The sequence below is a fragment of the Hypanus sabinus genome, chromosome 20, assembly GCF_030144855.1.
Source record: "Hypanus sabinus isolate sHypSab1 chromosome 20, sHypSab1.hap1, whole genome shotgun sequence".
Classification (NCBI taxonomy): Eukaryota; Metazoa; Chordata; class Chondrichthyes; order Myliobatiformes; family Dasyatidae; genus Hypanus; species Hypanus sabinus.
This window is the reverse complement of record NC_082725.1, coordinates 46,626,939-46,648,974: the sequence shown is the minus strand read 5'-3', so window position 1 is coordinate 46,648,974 and position 22,036 is coordinate 46,626,939.

The window sequence follows — 22,036 nt, the reverse complement described above, 5'->3', positions numbered from 1 at the left end:
CAACCCGTCGACCTGGAGCGAGCACCTCCCGCGGGTTGAGTACGCCCACAACCCGTCGACCTGGAGCGACCACCTCCCGCGGGTTGAGTACGCCCACAACCCGTCGACCTGGAGCGAGCACCTCCCGTGGGTTGAGTACGCCCACAACCCGTCGACCTGGAGCGACCACCTCCCGTGGGTTGAGTACGCCCACAACTCTCTGGTGAGCTCTGCCATTGGAAGGTCTCCATTCGAGTGTTCCCTGGAGTACCAACCCCCGCTGCTCCCCGCGCAAGAAGAGGAGATTTTGCAGTGCTGTCGGTTCAGGACCATATTGATAGGTGCCTGAAGGTTTGAGACACGCATGACTCTACTCGGATCAGCAAAATGCAATAAGAAGACAGCTGACCGACACCAGACTCCAGCACCTGAGTACCAACCAGGGGCAAATGGTGTGGCTTGCATCCAAGGACATCTTGCTCAAGAACGAGCACAGGAAACTCGCCCCTCGCTTCCTGGGACCATCCAAGGTCAAAAGTGTTATCAATCCCACAGTGGTCCACCTAAAACTGCCAAAATCTATGCATATCCACCCAACTTTTCATGTTTCCCAGCTAAAGCCAGCTTCCGTCAGCCCCTTGTGTCCCTCGGCTGAGACTTCCCCACCTGCCCATATCATCGACAACCATCCAGCATACATCATCCAAAGACTACTGGATGTGCATCGTAGGGGCAGGGGTTTCCAATACCTGGTAGATTGAGAAGGGTACAGTCCAGAGAAGCGTTCCTGGGTCCCTCGTTCCTTCATCCTAGACCCTTCGCTCATCCAGGATTTTCTTCGGGACCATCCAGACAGGCCTGGAGGATTGCCGGGAGGCTCTCGTTGAGGGAAGAGTACCGTCATGGTTCCTTCTGGCAATCCCCCACCTGGCTGTTTACCTGAGGAATTGGGCCTCAATCCCCTCGTTTAGTTTCCAATCATTCCCAGGTGCCACTAACTACAAACACCTGCTTTCCATCAGCAAATGCAGTATAAAAACCCTGTGACCACAACTAGAAGCTGCCAGTTTTTTGGTCAACTCTGGTGTGAGTAATCTTGTTTCAGGGTTCTTAGGACTGCCAGTTCTAAGTCTAGCATTGCTCCCGGATACTGATTCCACACTCGCTACGTCAAGAATGCCTCCTGACTCTGCCTCCATGCCCGTGTTCTGCACTTGCCTTGCTCGTGTAACAAAGCACTGCTGTTATGTTCTCCCTTATTGAAAAGGCAACCTCAGTACCCATCAAACTCCTACCTGTTCTTTTGTCATGCCTAAAGTATAGGTAGACTGGAACGTTGAGCTGTCAGTTCTACCTTTCTCTCAGTAAAAGCAAATTTCCCCACTGGGATATTGGCCCCCTCTGGTTCAAGTGCAATGTGCCCTTCTCGTACAGATTGCCTCTACCCCGGAAGAAATCCCAATGATCCAAGAACCTCAGTTCCTTCCCCCTGCACCAAAACTTCAGGCACACATTCATCTGGTCTATCGTTCTATTGCTGGACTCACTAGAACCTGGCACCAGGAGTAATCCAGAGAATACTACCCACAAGGTTCTGCATTTTAACTCCTTGTCAAACTTCTTGTACTCAGCTTTCTAACCTATCAGCACCATCTTACTTAGAGTGGTTCACCTGAATCCATATTTGACAGTTCTGTTCAGGACTTTCAGAATTGTGAACACATTAACCCATTCTTTGGCCCCATTTTTCTCTACTGACACTAATGTTCTGCTAGCAAAATGCAGTTTAGTTACAGAATTTTAGCAAGCCATGTCACCATAGATGAGCACATATTTAGATTATTCATATTAGATGATCATGGTCTGCATTTTCTGCTGACCATTAACTTGACTGATCAAAGATGTACTCCAAAGTCCATTGTTTCTTGTAAATGGCTCTGAGTGCAATTTTACTTTGGGATGGTGGCTTCCAGCACATCAACAAGGCCTAGTTTCGTACAAGACTTTTGCAAGTATTTAGTGGCAGCCAAACTCCTAGACATCTTTGACAGCCAGGGAAACCTTCTGCCCAGGACCACTGGCTGTAAAAGCAATTAGTGAGATCGATAGTTTGTGAATGCCTTTACAGGTGTCTCCCGCTGTACACCACTTCGCTTTTTACAGAAGTCCTACATTAGTAACCTGTTTTCACATTACAAAGAGGATTTTTGCTTTTATGAAAATTTTTCCCATATAAATTAATGGTTCTTCGCTTTATGCCATCTCAGCTTAAGAAAGCTTTCATAGGAACACTCTACCTTTGTAAAGGGGTGGACAGCTGTATATTCAAAACCAAGCTAAGAATGAAAAGCACCATTTAAGAGTATTTTTCAAATCTGAACCACTAAGAATACCAAATCACTATTTTTCCAAAAATCATTCAAAACAACTATATTAAATTAAATGCAAAATAGATCCAGTAGTGAGTTCAAGTACCCCAGTCCAATTGATTAGATGAGAAAGAGATAGGACTTGCAGTTATGATGAGTCCAGAACATCAGTAGTGAAGATCTGGCAGGAGATGGAAGTTTTCTGTATAACACATAGGTAGCCAAATGTAATTCATGTACATGCCAGGACTTTCCTTTCTTTTGCTTGCCAGTCCCTATATTTTAGGCCAGCCTGTTTAGGCAGAAAATCACAACCTGGCAAATGCAAGAGTAATAAATTCTGGCCACAAAGAAAGATAAATCAACTATCCTAAAAGTAACAGAAAAGCAAAAATAATCGCAACTGCTGGAAATGTGAGTTCTGAAATACTCAGCAAGATTGGCAGCATCCGCAGAGAGAGAGACAGCTTTTTTTCTGGTTAATGGTGCCCTTCATCAGAACTACTGTGCACATTGTGACCCTTTGCTCTTTTCTACAGCTGAGCTAATGAATTCTGGCAGGTTGTTTTAACATGAGGTCATGATAGCCAAGCTCAATCTGTCATCAGATATTGTTCAGTACAAATGTGCTCAAGAGACAGGATGATCTATTCCTTTTCATATGCTTCCAGCAGGAGATATCTTCTATTCATTTTATGATATTTGTTTGTCTTGGTACATACTTCGTCCATTTTTTAATTGGCCCTCCTGCAGTTAATTTTATGCTTTTAACATTCATTTGTATTTTAATAAGGTCAATGAATGGAATTCATTACTAATTAATTCACCTCTTTAAGTAGAAACAGTTCTAATATATGACAAGCAGAAACACGATTCTGTCCTCAACTAGGACTATAGGACTACATTGCTATATTTTTAAAAAATATTAAGATTGAGGCTCAAAATCTGACCTTAGGCTTGGAATCAGATTGCTCAAATTAACCTTTCTAAGTTATGTTAAAATATGATACGCAAACAGCTGCAACATTCCCTTTGGGTCAATTATTAAATGTGTCTTAAATAAGTGTCAAAGGGTAACTTGCGGTGGAAGGCCTTGCAGAAATAGTCTTCAGATAGTGAGCCACTGGGGCCTTTCTCTGTCATTTCTCATCCAGTCTGTTCCTATAATATGTTGCAGATTTAGATAATTATGCCTTGTTGCAGCATTGCAATTATCTTACCAAGTAACATACAGTATAAGCTTTGCCTTAACTTTCATTTAGCGAACATATCACATTGAAAATTAATTTCTTATTAAGGAAACGTTTTCCACAGCAATCCCAAAACAAAACCAATTGTAGTTGAATGATTAAACTCCTAGATCACGCTCTCAATCATCTCTCTCTCATTACCTACTTTCCCCATATCATGTAGTCCTACTTATTTGTTGGTAATAACTTGCATTTCTTTTTTCAGCATGATTATGCTAATAATGATGGGAAGGTGACACTTAAAGGTTTGATAGCTATTTCATGACACCTGGCATTGCTTCATTCTCTCAAAGGGTGCAGATTCAGAACAGTGGAGCTTACGATCCTCACAGTGCAACAGCCTGTCTGTATTCCACCCTTACTTAAATCCAGTTCAACCCAGATGAAGGACTGCAGTGTAGGTAAAACATTGGTCTTTTGCCTGTCACTCAGAAAAATGCAACAAGACAGACCTTTTGAACTTCTTCATCCCTTGAAACAGGAGAGAGTAGAGAAAGAATGGAGGGGGAGGGAGAGGGAAAATACAGATACAGGGATATATATGTAGAAAGGGAGAGAGACAGAGATAAACAGATAAAGAGAAGAAGAGAGAGGGGCAGAGAGAGTGCTGGACTATTAAGTCCAATTGATATCTGATTGTCAATAGCATCATTATTTTGGCAGGGAAAAAATCCTCTTAAGTTTGTCAGTGAGATATTTAATTTTAATGGCATGTAACATTTCAGCAATAAAGATTAATCAATATATTGTTAATGGCTTTATGAATTCAACGAGAAACCTGAGAATTCAGTTAGTTTCCTTAAGGTACTGTTAAACCTTGGGTCTTTACTTTTAATGAATATTACAGTTTGTGAATGGGAATTAATCCTGAGGATTTTAATTGGTATCTATCTAAAAACCCAACACATACTCGATTGCATCCTTTTGTAATATTCACCATTGGAAATATTGGAAGATTGTATTTGGCAACCCATTACCCTTCTCAATTCATTTAAGTGTAGTGAGACCATTGAACATTCAGACTCCAAATTAATGAAGCATTGACTTTAAACTGGCTTCTAGCAGTTGTTTCAAATACTAATGATTTGAAAACAGAGCAGGTGCAGTTATTAATAGCAATCTCCTGATGATATTAGATCAGTTGGACCTGAAAAATGAAATTTGCTTCATATTGCTTAGCAATAAGCTGATTATTACACACATGATTTTGTTGTCATTTTAGTTATCATTGATTTTGGATAGTTTGGCATCCATATATTTGTAATCCTAGAGAATTTTGTCTTCGGTTATTCTGTGAAAAGGAGCATCAATTTATTACTGCCAATGAGGATTAGATGGTCCAAGCAAGACCATCAGCCAAGGTCAGAGAGAGGTCAAGTTCTTCATCAAAAAGGAAAAAAACATGGACGCCCGCCAAATCTCTTCATTCAGCTGAAACCAAAAATCAAGCCAAGTTCATGGAATTGTTGGCATCCTCACAGGGGTTCTTGTCAGAATGCAGCAACTGTCAATATTAAGGGTGCTCAAGCACGTGACTGAGTGAAAAACAGAGCATGATGAGAGTAGAGATTAAAGAGTAGCAAACGGAGTCAAGCCCTGCCTGCTCCATACAGACTGCCGCATTTCTATCATTATCATGTTAAGCTGTTTTTATATGGTTGTGTAAATAATGTCCTTTTGCCACCACCTCGTCATTAAAAACCAAGGCCAGATGCCTACCCTAAATCTACTTAAGCTCCTGTTTAGATCCCGGACAGCCACAGTGCAGAATAGTTCACTGAGTGACTACATTTCTCCTACCCCATCAACTTTAATGACATCCATTTAACCTTGCCATCATTGAACACTCCTGCTGACTTGAAGTGGAGAGGGGCATGGCTAGTGAATCTGCCTTCTCACCCTCAAATTACTTCCTCATCAAGGACACCACAAAACCAGTGGGCGCACATAAGTGGATTCTGAACAGTCATCTGTCATTGTTGAGGGACCTTGATGTAGATGGGAATATTGAGATAACACAATGAAAATTTGTTGGCTCAGATACTGCTTTATTTCATTGATACCTACCCACAGTATAAGTGTATTGTAGATCTTCCCAATTAAACTAGGCTGAGCTATAGTGAAGGTATTTCTATCTTTAATATCTCTATTTTTCCCTTTCAGGGTTCTTTTGAAGACCCTGACCTGGAGTTACATGCTGACCTCGGTTCTTTGTGGGAATGGGACCCGCTCTCAGGGTCTCACGACTGGCCACAATTTGATATACCAAGGACACAGCCTAGAAGACTAGCGCGCCTTCAGAGTTTCGGGATTTCATGGTTCTGGAGGCAGGCTGACTCGAGGTCAGTGCCACCACCTCGTATGTCGTGGGAATGCACTGAAGGTCGAAAGCAGCAAGCTGGCTGCTGACTGTGTGCCCAGAGACCTGAGTTCTTTGGGCACAGAGCTCGGAAAAAGTGACGCCACAGATTTTTAACATTGGAAATCAGCAAGTTGTTTGTTATGTCTCCCCTCTCGCTGTGAAAACTGAGACGCCTATTTCTCTCTTATAGGGAGAGAGGGAGCCTGCGGTTTGTCGAATACCGGGTGAACGAGTAGTCTTCGTGGTACTGCAAGTCTGTGTCTTTATTGATGCTTTGCTGCACGCCTGAGAGCTCGGTGGAGGGTGCCGATGCTTTTTTTTGCTTGGTGGAGAGGGGGGTATCGTTGCTTTGCTGGTGCTTACGCATGGGAGGGGGGAGCTGAGGGGGCTTTGGGGTTCTAACATTTAACTGTCATTCTTTCTTCGGGGCACTCCTCTGTTTACATGGATGGTTGTGAACAAAAAGAACTTCAGGATGCATATTGTGTACATTTCTCTGACGTTAAATGAACCTTTGAAACCTTTGAAGTGGCTGATTGCAGGTCAGTCAAAACATTGAATTTGTGAGATACACATACACCTGTATCCATAGAAATAATCCTAGGTAATAAAGCTACCCAATGGCTGGTTATTTACCAGGTAGACGTTAGTGGAGAGGTCACTACCATACTAGAAATGACTGCTGGCCTCTTGTTGTGCAGGCCCGTGGAGTTTCAGTACTCAACGTCTCCACATTGCAAGTAACATAGGCTTCATCCATATTACAATTTCCTGCTGCTGAACTGTCATTTGTTAAGCCACATTTTGGTGAGTAACAACCAAGTCTTCATTTTATATTCATTAACTTAATAAGGCAACTGTTACCATGGTATGGTTGTGTAGAGGTGATAGGCTGACATATCTGCTGCCAAGTTGGAATAAACTGACTCAGACTCTAATAATGAAAAGAATAAATGAAGGTCCTCTTTAAAACCTACCTTATTCTGCTCCTGTAATCTTTGTTTGGCTAAATGTGAATTTGTTTTGTTTTGCACTATGAAGGCCCTCAGGATGTATCCCGCATGTTAGACACAGTATAATATTTTGTTGACACAGAAAAGTGCCTTTCATGGAACATAGAAATATAGAACACATTACAGGCCCTTTAGCCCACAATGTTGTAAAGACCATGTAACCTACCCTGGAAACTGCCTTGAACTTTCCTAGCGTATAGCCCTCTATTTTTCTAAGCTCCATGTACCTAAGAGGCTCTTAAAAGACCCTATTGTATCTGCTTCCACCACCATCACCAGCAGTGTAGTCCACACTCCCACCACTCTCTGTATGAAAAACTTAACGCTGATGTCCCCTCAGTACCTATTCCCAAGCACCTTAAAAGTATGCCCCCTTGTGTTAGCCATTTCAGCCCTAGGAAAAAGCCTCTGACTATCCACACTATCAATACCCCTCCTCATCCTGTACATCTCTATCAGGGCACCTCTCATCCTTTCGAAGTGGATCCCTTCAAGTTTCACCTGTCAAGGTAGATTCATGGTCTGTGCTGCAGTGCCAGCTATTAGAACTGAATAGAACAAACTGTGCTTTGTTCTCTGCTCTCCGCTCCCTCCGCTCCCTCCGCACCAATCCCAACCTCACTATAAAACCTGCTGATAAGGGGGGAGCATACTGAACTCTACCTGGCCGAGGCACAGTGACAACTCTCTGATACCTCCTCTTATTTACCCCTTGATCATGACCCCACTAAGGAGCACCAGGCCATTGTCTCCTATACCATCACCAACCTTATCAGCTCTGGGGATCTCCCATCCACTGCCACCAACCTCTTAGTTCCCACACCCTGCAATTCCCGTTTCTACCTCCTACCCTAGATCCACAAACCTGCCTGTCCAGGTAGACCTATTGTCTCAGCTTGCTCCTGCCCCACTGAACTCATTTCTGCATACCTTGACACTGTCTTATCTCCCCTTGTTCAATCCCTTCCCACCTATGTTCGTGACACTTCTCATGCTTTGAATTTTTTCAATGATTTTAAGTTCCCTGGCCCCCACCGTCTTATTTTCACCATGGACGTCCAGTCCCCATATACCTCCATCCCCCACCGAGATGGTCTCGAAGCTCTTCGCTTTTTTTTGGATTCCAGACCTAACCAATTCACCTCTACCACCACTCTCCTCCGTCTAGCGGAATTAGTTCTTCCTCTCAATAATTTCTCCTTTGGCTCCTCCCACTTCCTCCAAACCAAGGGTGTAGCCATGGGCACCCGTATGGGTCCAGTTATGCCTGCCTTTTTGTTGGCTTTGTGCAACAGTCCATGTTCCAAGTCTATACCGGTATCCATCTCCCTCTTTTCCTTCGTTACATCGACGACTGCATTGGCGCTGCCTGTTGCACGTATGCTGAGCTCGTCGACTTCATTAACTTTGCCTCCAACTTCCACCCTGCCCTCAAATTTACCTGGTCCATTTCCAACACCTCCCTCCCCTTTCTTGATCTTTCTGTCTCCATCTCTGGAGACAGCCTATCTACTGATACCTACTATAAGCCTACAGACTCTCACAGCTACCTGGACTATTCCTCTTCCAACCCTGTCTCTTGCAAAAAGGCTATCCCCTTCTCACAATTCCTCCGTCTCCACCGCATCTGCTCTCAGGATGAGGCTTTTCATTCCAAGACGAAGGAAATGTCTTCCTTTTTTAAACAAAGGTGCTTCCCTTCGTCCACCATCAACTCTGCTCTCAAACGCATCTCTCCCATTTCCCGCACATCTGCCCTCACCCCATCCACCCGCCACCCCTCTTGGGATAGGGTTCCCCTTGTCCTTACCTACCACCTCACCAGCCTCCAGGTCCAACGTATAATTCTCCGTAACTTCTGCCACCTCCAACGGGATCCCACTACCAAACACATTTTTCCCTCCTCCCTCTTTCTGCTTTTCGCCCCCATCCCTTCCCACCCATCTCCCTCCTGGCACTTATCCTTGTAAACAGAACAAGTGCTACACCTGCCCTTACACTTCCTCCCTCACCACCATTCAGGGCCCCAGACAGTCCTTCCAGGTGAGGCGACACTTCACCTGTGAGTCGGCTGGTGTGGTATACTGCGTCCGGTGCTCCCGGTGTGGCCTTTTATATATTGGTGAGACCCGATGCAGACTGGGAGACCATTTCGCTGAACACCTATGCTCGGTCCGCCAGAAAAAGCAGGATCTCCCAGTGGCCACACATTTTAATTCCACATTCCATTCCCATTCTGATATGTCTGTCCATGGCCTCCTCTATTGTCAAAATGAATCCAAACTCAGGTTGGAGGAACAACACCTTATATACCAGCTGGGTAGCCTGCAACCTGATGGCATAAACATTGACTTCTCTAACTTCCGTTAATGCCCCTCCTCCCCTTCTTACTCCATCCCTGACATATTTAGTTGTTTGCCTGTTCTCCATCTCCCTCTGGTGTTCCCCCCTCCTTTCTTTCTCCTGAGGCCTCCTGTCCCATGATCCTTTCCCTTCTCCAGCTCTGTATCACTTTTGCCAATCACCTTTCCAGGTCTTAGCTTCATCCCACCCCCTCCGGCCTTCTCCTATCATTTCACATTTCCCCCTCCCCCCACTACTTTCAAATCTCTTACTATCTTTCCTTTCGGTTAGTCCTGACGAAGGGTCTCGGCCCGAAACGTCGACAGCGCTTCTCCCTATAGATGCTGCCTGGCCTGCTGTGTTCCACCAGCATTTTGTGTATGTTGTTGTTTAAACTGCGCTTTGTGTTTTTTTTTAATCTAAGGTCATATCACTCTTTGTTGGGTAAAGGGTAAAGGATGAACTGAAGGAAATTTATATTAGGCAAGAAACGGTGTTGGATAGACTGTTGAATCTGAAGGCTGATAAGTCCCCGGGACCTGATGGTCTGCATCCCAGGGTACTTAAAGAGGTGGCTCTAGAAATCGTGGACACATTGGTAATCATTTTCCAATGTTCTATAGATTCAGGAACCGTTCCTGCTGATTGGAGGGTGGCTAATGTTGTCCCACTTTTCAAGAAAGGAGGGAGAGAGAAAACAGGCAATTATAGACCAGTTAGCCTGACGTCAGTGGTGGGAAAGATGCTGGAGTCAATTATAAAAGAGGAAATTACGACACATTTGGATAGCAGTAGAAGTATCAGTCCGAGTCAGCTTGGATTTATGAAGGGAAAATCATGCTTGACTAATCTTCTGGAGTTTTTTGAGGATGTAACTATGAAAATGGACAAGGAAGAGCCAGTGGATGTAGTGTACCTGGACTTCCAGATAAAGTCTGATAAAGTCCCACATAGGAGATTAGTGGGCAAAATTAGGGCACATGGTATTGGGGGCAGAGTACTGACATGGATTGAAAATTGGCGGACTGACAGGAAACAAAGTGTAGCGATTAACGGGTCCCTTTCGGAATGGCAGGATGTGACCAGTGAGGTACCGCAAGGCTCGGTGCTGGGACCACAGCTGTTTACAATATACATTAATGATTTAGGTGAAGGGATTAAAAGTAACATTAGCAAATTTGCCGATGACACAAAGCTGGGTGGCAGTGTGAAATGTCAGGAGGATGTTATGAGAATGCAGGGTGACTTGGACAGGTTGGGTGAGTGGGCAAATGTATGGCAGATGCTGTTTAATGTGGATAAATGTGAGATTATCCACTTTGGTGGCAAGAACAGGAAGGCAGATTACTATCTAAGTGGAGTCAGGTTAGGAAAAGGGGAAGTACAATGAGATCTAGGTGTTCTTGTACATCAGTCAATGAAAGCAAGCATGTAGGTACAGCAGGCAGTGAAGAAAGCTAATGGCATGCTGGCCTTTATAACAAGAGGAATTGAGTATAGGAGTAGAGAGGTCCTTCTGCAGCTGTACAGGGCCCTGGTGAGACCCCACCTGGAGTATTGTGTGCAGTTTTGGTTTCCAAATTTGAGGAAGGACATTCTTGCTATTGAGGGAGTGCAGCATAGGTTCACAAGGTTAATTCCCGGAATGGCGGGACTGTCATATGTTGAAAGATTGGAGCGACTGGGCTTGTATACACTGGAATTTAGAAGGATGAGAGGGGATCTGATTGAAATATACAAGATTATTAAGGGATTGGACACACTGGAGGCAGGTAGCATGTTCCCGCTGATGGGTGAGTCCAGAACTAAAGGCCACAGTTTAAGAATAAGGGGTAGGCCATTTAGAACAGAGATGCGGAAAACTTTTTCACCCAGAGAGAGGTGGATACGTGGAATGCTCTGCCCCAGAAGGCAGTGGAGGCCAAGTCTCTGGATGCATTCAAGAGAGAGTTAGATAGAGCTCTTATAGATAGCGGGGTCAAGGGATATGGGGAGAGGGCAGGAACGGGGTACTGATTGTGTATGAACAGCTATGATCACAGTGAATGGCGGTGCTGGCTAGAAGGGCTGAATGGCCTACTCCTGCACCTACTGTCTATTGTCTATTGTCTGTTGTCTATTATTGTACACACTTCAGTTCTCATGTCACCCACCAAGAATTTAAACCAGATTTGTCAAGAGACCTGCTACTGTTCTTGACAGCTACTTAACAACTGAGTGACTTTGTTGTATAATTCGATGATGCTCTGATCGCCACATCACTATCAGGATAATTTCTTCCTTCACAGTGCAAAGCAAACACCAATAATTAAGCTGAAAGTGGTCATTATGTTGCTTTGGAGGATAAGTAATATAACAGCAGGCCTGCAAAATTAGGTAACTGCCTTGCCATTGTGTTACTGAACCCACCAGGCGAGGGAGGTTACAGTTTCAATACCTGGCCTGTGTTAAGTCCACTGATCTCTTTTATGATAGTGAGCAGGCCATGACAGTTGCCTTCAATTTCCCAGTCTAGTGAGGAGAAAAATCAGTCATGCACCTGAACAATAGTCATAGATCACAAATGAAGTGGTGTGCGTGTGCGGACAGGGTGGATATTTCTGCTAGAATGAACAGCTTTGCCAGGGTGAAAAGTGACAGTGTGAAAGCTATGGGCAGCTGCTGAATGGGATGAGCCTTCCTGCAGCTTTCGAGGGAAGAGAGGAGGATGTAAAGAGAATACACGTCTTTCACATAGTGGGTTACATTCATTATGCTGGACCTTGGAACTCAATATCTGCTGTTAGCAGGCAATTGTTTTCCAGCATTATCAGAAGATTGCAGGAGAAATCCTAACAAAATAGCCTTGGAATATGCATTTCCTAAGATAGCCATTTCACTTGTAATGAGAAAATATTTTCTAAATTCAAGGTAACTATTCATTGGCTCAAATTGAGTACAGTGTATTTAATGCACTTAGTGAGTAAAGAATTAAAGTTTAAAGATTATCTTTATTTGTCACATGTTAGTGTGTGTAGGAACAATAAGGTTGAGGAACACCTCCACCCACTAATCCACCCCACCACTGCTTTATCATTTCTTGTCAGACTCACCTTATGTGCAGACACTCCTGTGCCTAGCGTCACTCAAGTCAATCTATGTATATAAGCTATCTTATGTATTTATGTTTAGTGTGTTTTTTATTATTGTTCTTTATCTTATTCTGTTTATTTCTGTACTGCATCAAATTTGGAGTAACAAATTATTTCATTCCCCTTTACACTTGTGTACTGGAAATGACATTAAACAATCTTCAATCCTGAATCTCAAATATCGAAAAGCACAGTGAAATGTACCATTTGTATCAATGACCAACACATTCAAGGAAGCCCGCGAGTATTGCCACACTTTTGGCACCAATGTAGTATGCCCCCAACTTGCCCATACTTCTGGTAACCCATACTTTTTTTGGAACATGGGAACAAACAGAACAGATGAACGAAACCGACGCAGTCACGAGAAGAATACACAAACACCTTAAAGAGAGCGGTCGGTATTGAACCCCAATTGCCAGCGCTGTAAAGCTTTATACTTCTCAGCAGATATAGGTACATCATCATTCATGCAGACACAAGGGCCAAAAATTAGGCGCGGTGACTGGATGCCAGGAATTTAACCCTTGCTATATGTTAATCCTGTTTATTGTTGGGAAACTAATGTCTCTGTCTTTCAGCATAAAAGCAGGTAATGCACGTTCAGCGAGGGCAATGATTACCTTGGCAGAGGTTGGACCATAACAAGCTCTTGTTTGATAGTGTACTAACTCATGGTAAGCCCGGTATATTATTAAACGATTATATCTATAGCTCTCCACTATAGACAGTTAATAGTGTTAGAAAAAACATAATTTAGACTGATTCCAGATAATAAGCAATAGTATATATTTTCTATTCATTCACTTTGTTGGCTCTAACCAGCGTTTATTGGCTGTTGTGATGTGAGCAAAGTCACTGGAGGGACATCGAAGCTAGTTGGTACAGAAGTGGTTTATTCAGCAAGAATAAGCAAGAGGCATCATATTGAGACACTCTTGGGAGAAAAGGCTGGCTCAAACCAATATTACATGGCATTTTATATGGTAAAGATCAAAGGTAACAGCAGGTCGATTTCTATAGTTACAATATATTTACAATGCTTCTTTGAATTACATATAGTTTTCAATAACCTCCTTCTTTGCACCCACACTCTGGACACCCAAAATAGATGTTAATTCCCAACGACTCTGGGCTTCATTCATGCATATGCATGCTTCTGTGGTCAAATGGATGGCCACTGTTCAGTACTGCATTTTAAATACAATCTGCAATCCACGTTCAGGTCTGAAGACTAGCTGCTGTTAAAATTATTATTTCCTATATACCATAATTTTTAAATCGCCCTAACACTGCCCATTCCTAAATCTCTCTGCCTATCAGCAATTACTGAAGCAATTGAGTATGTTTGGGCCCAGGATAATGTCCTGAGGAACTGTGATGAAGTCTCGGGGCAGGCACGCTGGACTTCTGACAACCACAACCATTCTCCTTTGTGCTGTGCCATCCATGGGGTATTTTCCCTTTGTGGTCCATTGATTTCAGTTCACCAGGATTCCTTGAAGCCACACAAGTCAAGTACTGCCTGAATGTCAAAGGGCAATCATTCTCATTTCACCTCCGGAATTCAACTCTCTAGTCCAAGTTCGGATCAAGGCTGTGATGAGGTCTGGAACAGAGAGGGCTGAGAAAAACCTAAAGAGGCATTGGTGGATGGGGTATTAGTGTGTAGGTGCGTCAGTGTACTGTCCATGACACCTCATTAGTTCGCTGATGATCGAGTATAGACTGATTGGGTGGTAATCAGCCTCACTCATTTTGTCCTGCCCTTTTTGTGAACTGGACATTTTTCTGCATTGTTTGGGAGATGCCAGTGTTGTAACTGCTTTGCAACAGTTTGGCTACGGTACAGTCAGTCCCAGATCACACATCTCATACCAGAGATGTGATCAGGTCTCACACCCTTTGATGTATCAAGGTCCTCTCGGTTAATCCTTGATTTTTCTTGCTATCATGTTGGGTGTGATATAAAATAGGCCAAAGTCAGCATGGTTTCCCTAAGGGGAAATTTTACATGACAGATCTGTTGGAATTCTTTGAGGAAATCACAGACAGGATAGACAATGGAGAGTCAGCGGATGTTGTTTACTTGGCTTTTCAGAAGTCTTTGGCAAGGTGCCACTCATGAGATTACTTAACAAGGTAAGAGCCCATGGTGTTACATGAAAGATACTAGCATGGATAGAAGATCAGCTGATTGACAGGATGCAAAGAGATAGAATAAAGGGGCCTGTTCTGGTTGACTGCCAGTGACTAGTGGTGTTCCAGAGGGATCAGTATTGGGACCACTTCATCTCACGTTATATGTCAACAATTTAGATGGTGGAATTGACGGCTTTGTGGCCAAGTTTGTGAACGATACAAAGGTAGGTGGAGGGGCAGGTAGCGTTGAGGAAACAAAGAGTCTGCAAAAGCACTTGGTCAGATTTGCAGAATGGGCAAAGAAGTGGCAGATGGAATATAGTGGGTGGAAGTAAAAAATGACTATTTTCTAGATGGAGAGAAAATTTCAAAATCTTAGATGCAAAGGAACTTGGGAGTCCTTGTGCACGATTCCCTAAAGGTTAAATTGCAGGTTGAGCTGGCGGTAAGGAAGGCAAATGCAATGTTAGCATTCATTTCAAGAGGACTAAAATGTAAGAGCAAGGATGTGATGCTGAGGCTTTATGAAGCATTGGTCAGACCATACTTGGAGGATTCTGAACCGCTTTAGACCTTTTACCTAAGAAAAGGCGTGTTGGCATTGGAGAGGGTCCAGAGAAGGTTCACGAGAATTATTTCAGGAACGAAAGGGTTAATGTTGAGTAGCATTTGATGACTCTGGGCCTGTACACATTGGAATTTAGGAAAATGAGGGGGATCTCAGTGAAGCCTGTTGAAGGGTCAAGATAGAGTAGATGTAGAGAGAATTTTTCCTGTAGCGGATGATTTTAGGACCAGAGAGCACAGTCCCAGAATAGACGGACTTCCATTTAGTACAGAGATAAAGATGAATTTCTTTAGACAGAAGGTGGTGAATCTGTGAAATTCATTGCTACAGAGGCCTGTGGAGACCAAGTCATTGAGTATATTTAAAGCAGAGGTTGATAGGTCCTTGATTAGTCAGAGCGTCAAAGGTTTTGTGGGGAAGGCAGAAGAATGGAGTTGAGAGGGATAATAAATCAACCACGATGGAATGGCAGAGCAAATTTGATGGGCTAAGTGGCATAATTCTGCTCCTATGTCTTATGGTCTTTTGGTATATTCAGAAACACAGGATGAAATCACACATTTTTACGGAGATACACGATCAATGTGTACTAATTACAATTTGGGCAGCACAGGTGGGAGAGCTGCTGTCTCACAGTTCCAGGGACCTCAATTCAGACCTGATCTCATATGCTGCCTAAGTGGTGTTTGCACGTCCAACTTCTTGCCGTGTGCATTTCATCCAGCAGCTGAAGACATGAGAGTTGGGTAAGTTAATCAACCACTGCAAATTGCCCCTAATGTGTAGATGAGTGGCAGAATCTGGATACATTTGGTGGGACTGTGGGGAAAATAAATTGAAGCTAGTGCAGGATTAACGTACAAAGGTGTTTGATCATTGATATGGACCAAACAGCTTCCTTCTATCTGGGATAATTCTATGAGAAACTACTCATACCTATATTTGTATCTATATTTAATTAATTCAGTTAGGTGGCTGGCTATAGTTCTGGAATTTGCACTTTAATAGTAAAAGCAATTAGAATCAAATTACATTATATATTTCCCTACCTGGTTATGCTATCATCATGACCAAATTAGAGAGCTGCATAAAAAATGAATATCAGTATGATTTTGTAGACTCACTTTACATTACAGGAGCAACCAACCACATCGCTTTCAAATATATCGGATATAGCAAATTCATCGTGGATTATAAAATAAGAATCATATTGCTGACAATACGATTGAAATTATAACTGCATTCCTAGACAGCTGCAATGCAAAATTTCTGTTCAGCAGTTCGCAGTAAGTCTGTTTGAGTTGTGCTGTCTGTTTAAGACATATTGTTTAACATCTATTCTAGCTACATCATAATTCCAAATTAAATATTGACTCACAAAATTATTTTCAATGCAGGCCTTCCTACTCTAAACAGTTATTTTTTCCTTGTTTTCTCTTACGTGATGAATGGGTAGTTGCGAGCTGCAATTTTACACTATCACACTTGGGGGAAAATAGAATCAGACATCTACACAACACACAATAGGCTTTTGGCCCCACACCCATGCCAATGAGGTTACCTGTCTGACCTAGTTCCATTTCAAGGTCAAGACAAGTTTATTGTCATTTAACTATATATACGTATACCACCAAACAAGACAATGTTTCTCCAGACCAGGGTGTAAAGCACAGCAGTACACAGTTGGGTTAAGTTGTCCTCCAATCTTGGCAATTTACTTGCAAACATATTGTCCCATGCAAGGAGACGTGATGTCTCCTCATATCGTGATGAAACATTTGCAAGTAAATTGTGAAGATCAGAGAAAAACTCAGCCACCTGAACGACACATTTCCCAGATTATTTCCAACAGCAGTACACGTAACACACAATAACTTTGGGAAGTACGAATTAGATTCACAAATTAATGACACATAGATAAACAAAGTAAGGAGCATAAATTAAGTATTGTAGAGTACAGTACGAATTATCAAGTACCACACTGAATGTGATGTGGCAGGGAGTTCAGAAGCCTAATGGCCTGAGGGAAGAAGCTGTTTCCTATCCTGACCATTTTTATCTTCATGCATCAGCGTCTCCTGATGATGTCAAAGGGGATGTTGGGTAGAAGCGTGGGATCCTTGATAATGCCAAAACCCCTGCGTTTGCAGTGCTCCTGATAAATGTCCCCAGTGAACGGTAGGGAGACCCCTATGATCCTTTAAGCCATTCTCACAGTCTTTAGTAGGGATTTCCAATCCGATGCTCTGCTGCTCCCATACCAAATGAGGATGCAGCTTGTCAACATGCTCTCAATGACGGCCCTGTAAAATTCAGTTGATGAGGGGAGGGGAGACTTACTTGCCTCAATCTCCTCAGGAAGAGGAGGTGTCTGCATTTGGCCCAAATCCTCTGAACATTAGAGGGATATGGGCCAAATGCAGATCCTCCACTTCCTGAGGAAGGTTTGGAGTCCAAGCCTGTTATATCCATGCACCCGCCCCAACGTCCTACAAGTGCCATTATTGTATCTGCCTCTACAACTTTCTCTGGCAGCTTGTTCCATATATGCATCCTATTTTATATGGAACAGTCCCCCCTCCAGTCCCTTTTTAATCTTTTCCCTCATTTTAAACCTATAGCCTTTAGTTGCAGACATTATCCAGTCACATCCCCAGAGTAGGACAGTCTACAACTAAAGGCTATAGGTTTAAAATGAGGGAAAAGATTAAAAAGGGACTGGAGGGGTGACTGTTCCATACAAAATAATGGTCATTATTCCCCACCCTTCAACCAAGGATAATTTAAGATAATTGTCACAAGGACTAAAGGAGAGATGAAAAGATTTCCTTTACCAAATTGTTATGATCTAGAATCTATTGCCTGAAAAGGCATTAAATTTCAAAAGAAAATTATATAAATACTTCAGGAAGTAAAAAGACTGCAGGGGAATGAAATTAATTGTTTATAACTTCAAAGAGATGTCACAGACATGAAGAGCTGAATGGCCTCCTCAGGGCAGTATCAGTTTAAAACACTACAAAGGTTTTATATGGGCTATTCATAATCTCAGAAAATTAAATACTTCTAATGAAATACTTTTTAAAATATAACCCCTGCTTTAGTGTAGAAAATAGGATTGCAATCACCTTAATATTTTGCCACTTTATTAATAACACGAGTTCACTCCCCAATAACCTGAGATCAGCCAATTTATTACTTTGTGGTTTGTTTATTTGTTTAGTGATACAGTGTGGAATACCTCCTTCTGGCCCTTTGAGCTGCAACATTCAGGAACCTAATCAAGGAACAATTTACAATGACCAATTAACTAGTCATTGGACTGTGGGAGGAAACCAGAGGGCCCAGAAAAAGCCCACGCATTCCTCAGGGAGGACATACAAAGACTCCTTACAGAGGACGCTGGGCTTAAACTCCAAACTCCAACATCCCGAGCTGTAATGTTGCCTTTAAGAGCTTCTCTATGTGGCCTTGAAATTCCAGAGGAATTCCCATCTCCATTTGAACTTCAGTTGGCCTTTCTGCTTGAGGGCACCTTCCTATCAGGAATTAGCTTTTTTAAATATATAATGGCAGCCAAACACAGGCCCAACATGGCCCTGTAAAACTGCACAAGGGGTTCCTCGGACCAGGGAGTCAGGCAGCGATCTTAACCTGAACCTGCAATGGGAGATTAAGGAAAGACAGACCTTAAACTCAGAAGCGAAAAGGAATGCAAGAAATGTACCAATATCTGAGAGGAAAATATGGGTTGGTCATCCAGAGAGCTGTTGTGATCAAAAGAAAGGTTTTTCAGGGAATCACAAAAACAAGGACAAATTAGTACTCAGAAAAAATTAAGACTATCAAAAGATTAAAATTATATTAAATAATAGCTTGTAATTACTAATAACCCATAGTTCACTTTGTGATAATGCAACCAAGAGAAGGCTACTCCTCATTATTAATAGTCCCACCCAAAGCACTAGCACATCTTTCTCTTTCCGATACCTATGGACATGCTGAATGGTGCCAATGGTTCCAGCAGTCATTTCTGATTTCTAGTATTTCACTTCACCCTCAAGGCTGAAGTTAATAAATCAATCGGCCTATGTCTACTGGGCTTGTGATATGGTAAGAATTCTACAGCAAATCAATGCCACGTAACTTCCTTCCGGCTGATGTATTGTCTGTTTCTAGGACAACCAACAGATGTGATCCTTATATATATCAATATTTTGAAAGGCTTTTCTTTATAGCTCATTGATTGAGAAATATGGCTGACCTTGTTTCCAAGGAAACTACAATTACATTCTAAATCCAAAGTAATTTTTCAAAAGTCAGTTGATTAATATACTGTATTTATTTTTTTCTATAATCCAATGGCATTACAAATGTCTTAAGCTGGCAACATTTAACCATACTTGCTTGCAAAAAGCAATCTGGAACATTTAAGATTTGCATCCCTAATACTTCAAGTTAGAACTTTGTTTAATACTGTTTTAGAACCAAACAATTATTTAGTAATTTATTTTGATTTTAAAATTCATATAACAATACAAGTTCCACCAATTCATTCATCTGACATGCCTGATAAACCCTCCCTTCATCAATGACTGGCCTTTGTGTCAGTCTTCAGTTCACATAACCATATTCGCAACCAGCAAAGCTACAAAAGCACAAACGTTAATTCTGCTTACTGCATATTCCATGACTACTCAGATTTGAATCAAAACAGATTGCTGCTAGATAATTTAACAATTAAACTAGATCTCTCCATGAGATAATAAATGACTCCACTGCAAAGAGTCTAAGCCATTGCTTGCAGAAACGCTTGAATGCTGGGCATTTGCCAAAGATACTATTCCGCTGGAAAGATAATTTGAAAATAACTAGTAACCAGAAAAATAGCACTACTGCACATCCAAGAGCCAAAACATATAACTGGAAGCTCTCAGCCTAGGCATGACATGTCTCATCCCACCTCTGCCTTATCTGCTCCTATACTACTTCGATGGAACAATGTGTGTCTGCCATCAGCACTCCCCACCCCCCCCCCCCACCACCTCCCAAATCTGGCATCATGTCAAAGTGCCAAAACTATTGAGCAATTTTAGGTTGTTACTGAGGAGGAAAAAACTACCCACAGAGAATTTTGTCCTCTTGTCTTAATCAGCTGGAATGAATAAGAAAATTATTTTCGACATACCTCCCGCTAATACCAACCCTCCTAATTCACTATCACAATCCACTATGAAGCAGTATTACAAATCCACTATCCTTTACTTTGGATTTGAATCTGAAAATCTTGATCTGGGTGATATCTACTTGCAGCACCTGCTCTTGCAGAAATCCTGATAGTATTTTGCCATCTAATGATGCTGCTCACCATTCTGTGATTGAAAGCTTACACTCTTGTAGCACATTCCCACAATTCCATGGTGTTCCAAAGCAGTTTGCATTCAATGTTGCATGTAGAAAATACAGCAGTCAATTCCCATGCAACTAGCTCTCACAAGCAGCAGTATATGTTCTAGCACCCAAGTTGCCCAGCTATTCCAATCTGGTCATTTGCATTTGGTCCATATCCTCCTGAACCTTTTCAGTTCATGTACAGTACTTACCTAAATGTCTTCTAAATGGCATTAGGTTAGCCTCCTATCTGATAGAAGACACTCCAAACAATATAGCACCTCTTCAGTACTACACATCTTTCAGTCAAAATCTTCGTGATTCATTCTCAAGATTGGGGCTTGAAAGGAAAGTTTTTTGAGGTTAAGAGTTTGATGTGTTATGAGTCATCATACCTGAAACTTCAAGGAACAGTAATGGATGTATACAGTACAGGGGACTTGGAGCTTTGACTTTCCTCTTCTGGTATACTGATCAGCAGGCTCCACACAAAATTCCCTCGAGTCCAATGGCTGACATAGTGATGAATCTGTTTGAAAGAACAGCGGCACTGAGGCAGTACACCGAGAAATTTTGCAATCCGCACTCTGCCAGTGGAAATTAAACCACAAAATGGATTAATTGTCATTGGAAATATCTGACTCTGTAGAGACTATGTTCCATTCATCTGCATTAGCCAGTAGCTATCAGTTGTATAGATGGACTATTCTACTGGAGAAAAACAGAAGTTGAACCTGGTGCAGGAATAAGAATCCAAGATCAACATTTAGTTTTATACTAGCTAATTTACAAAATTATTAATATGGTATTTAAAATTATGCCCTTGAATACATGCTGTTGTATTTTTAGCTTTGAATTGACCCACATCAAGTTTTTGCTTCCCATGCACTGGGTGAGACCTCAGAAAACATGGAAGGTTAAAATCACTCAAATTTTCTTTTGGATCCTTGTGAGAATCAGGAGGAACAGCTTAGGAGAGCTGTGGCTGGCAGTGATACAGTCCCTCATTTCCTAAAAAATATTTGTACTCTGGAGACAAGCTAGGTTCCAAGGTCTATTGAACATGTGTCTGATTATATGATCAATACATTTGTCATGCTGACAAGCAGAATAACTATCAAAGCAGCAAGGAGAAACCCTGTGACTCTTGTGCCTCTTCTATAAAGCATCTATTTTTGATCATAAAATACATTGCTACCCTAACACTACGAGACGACTCAAAATTGACCTAAACAAGATTTATTATGCTCTGCAGTTTGTCACTTGATGGGTTTGGTCTGGATTTATTAGGAGGGAGGTTTCACTGGTACTTTGCTCAGGGTTATTAAATCCATAATGTTCTCTGTAATGTTCTGTTGCTTTAATGTTCTATTTTACTTCTATTTTCTGGTCACTCCCCTGCTCCAACAATCCATCAAAATATCCATGTCTTTCACTTAGCTATTTTGGATGCATATCCTTCTAAAATCATATGAATGAAATTTTATT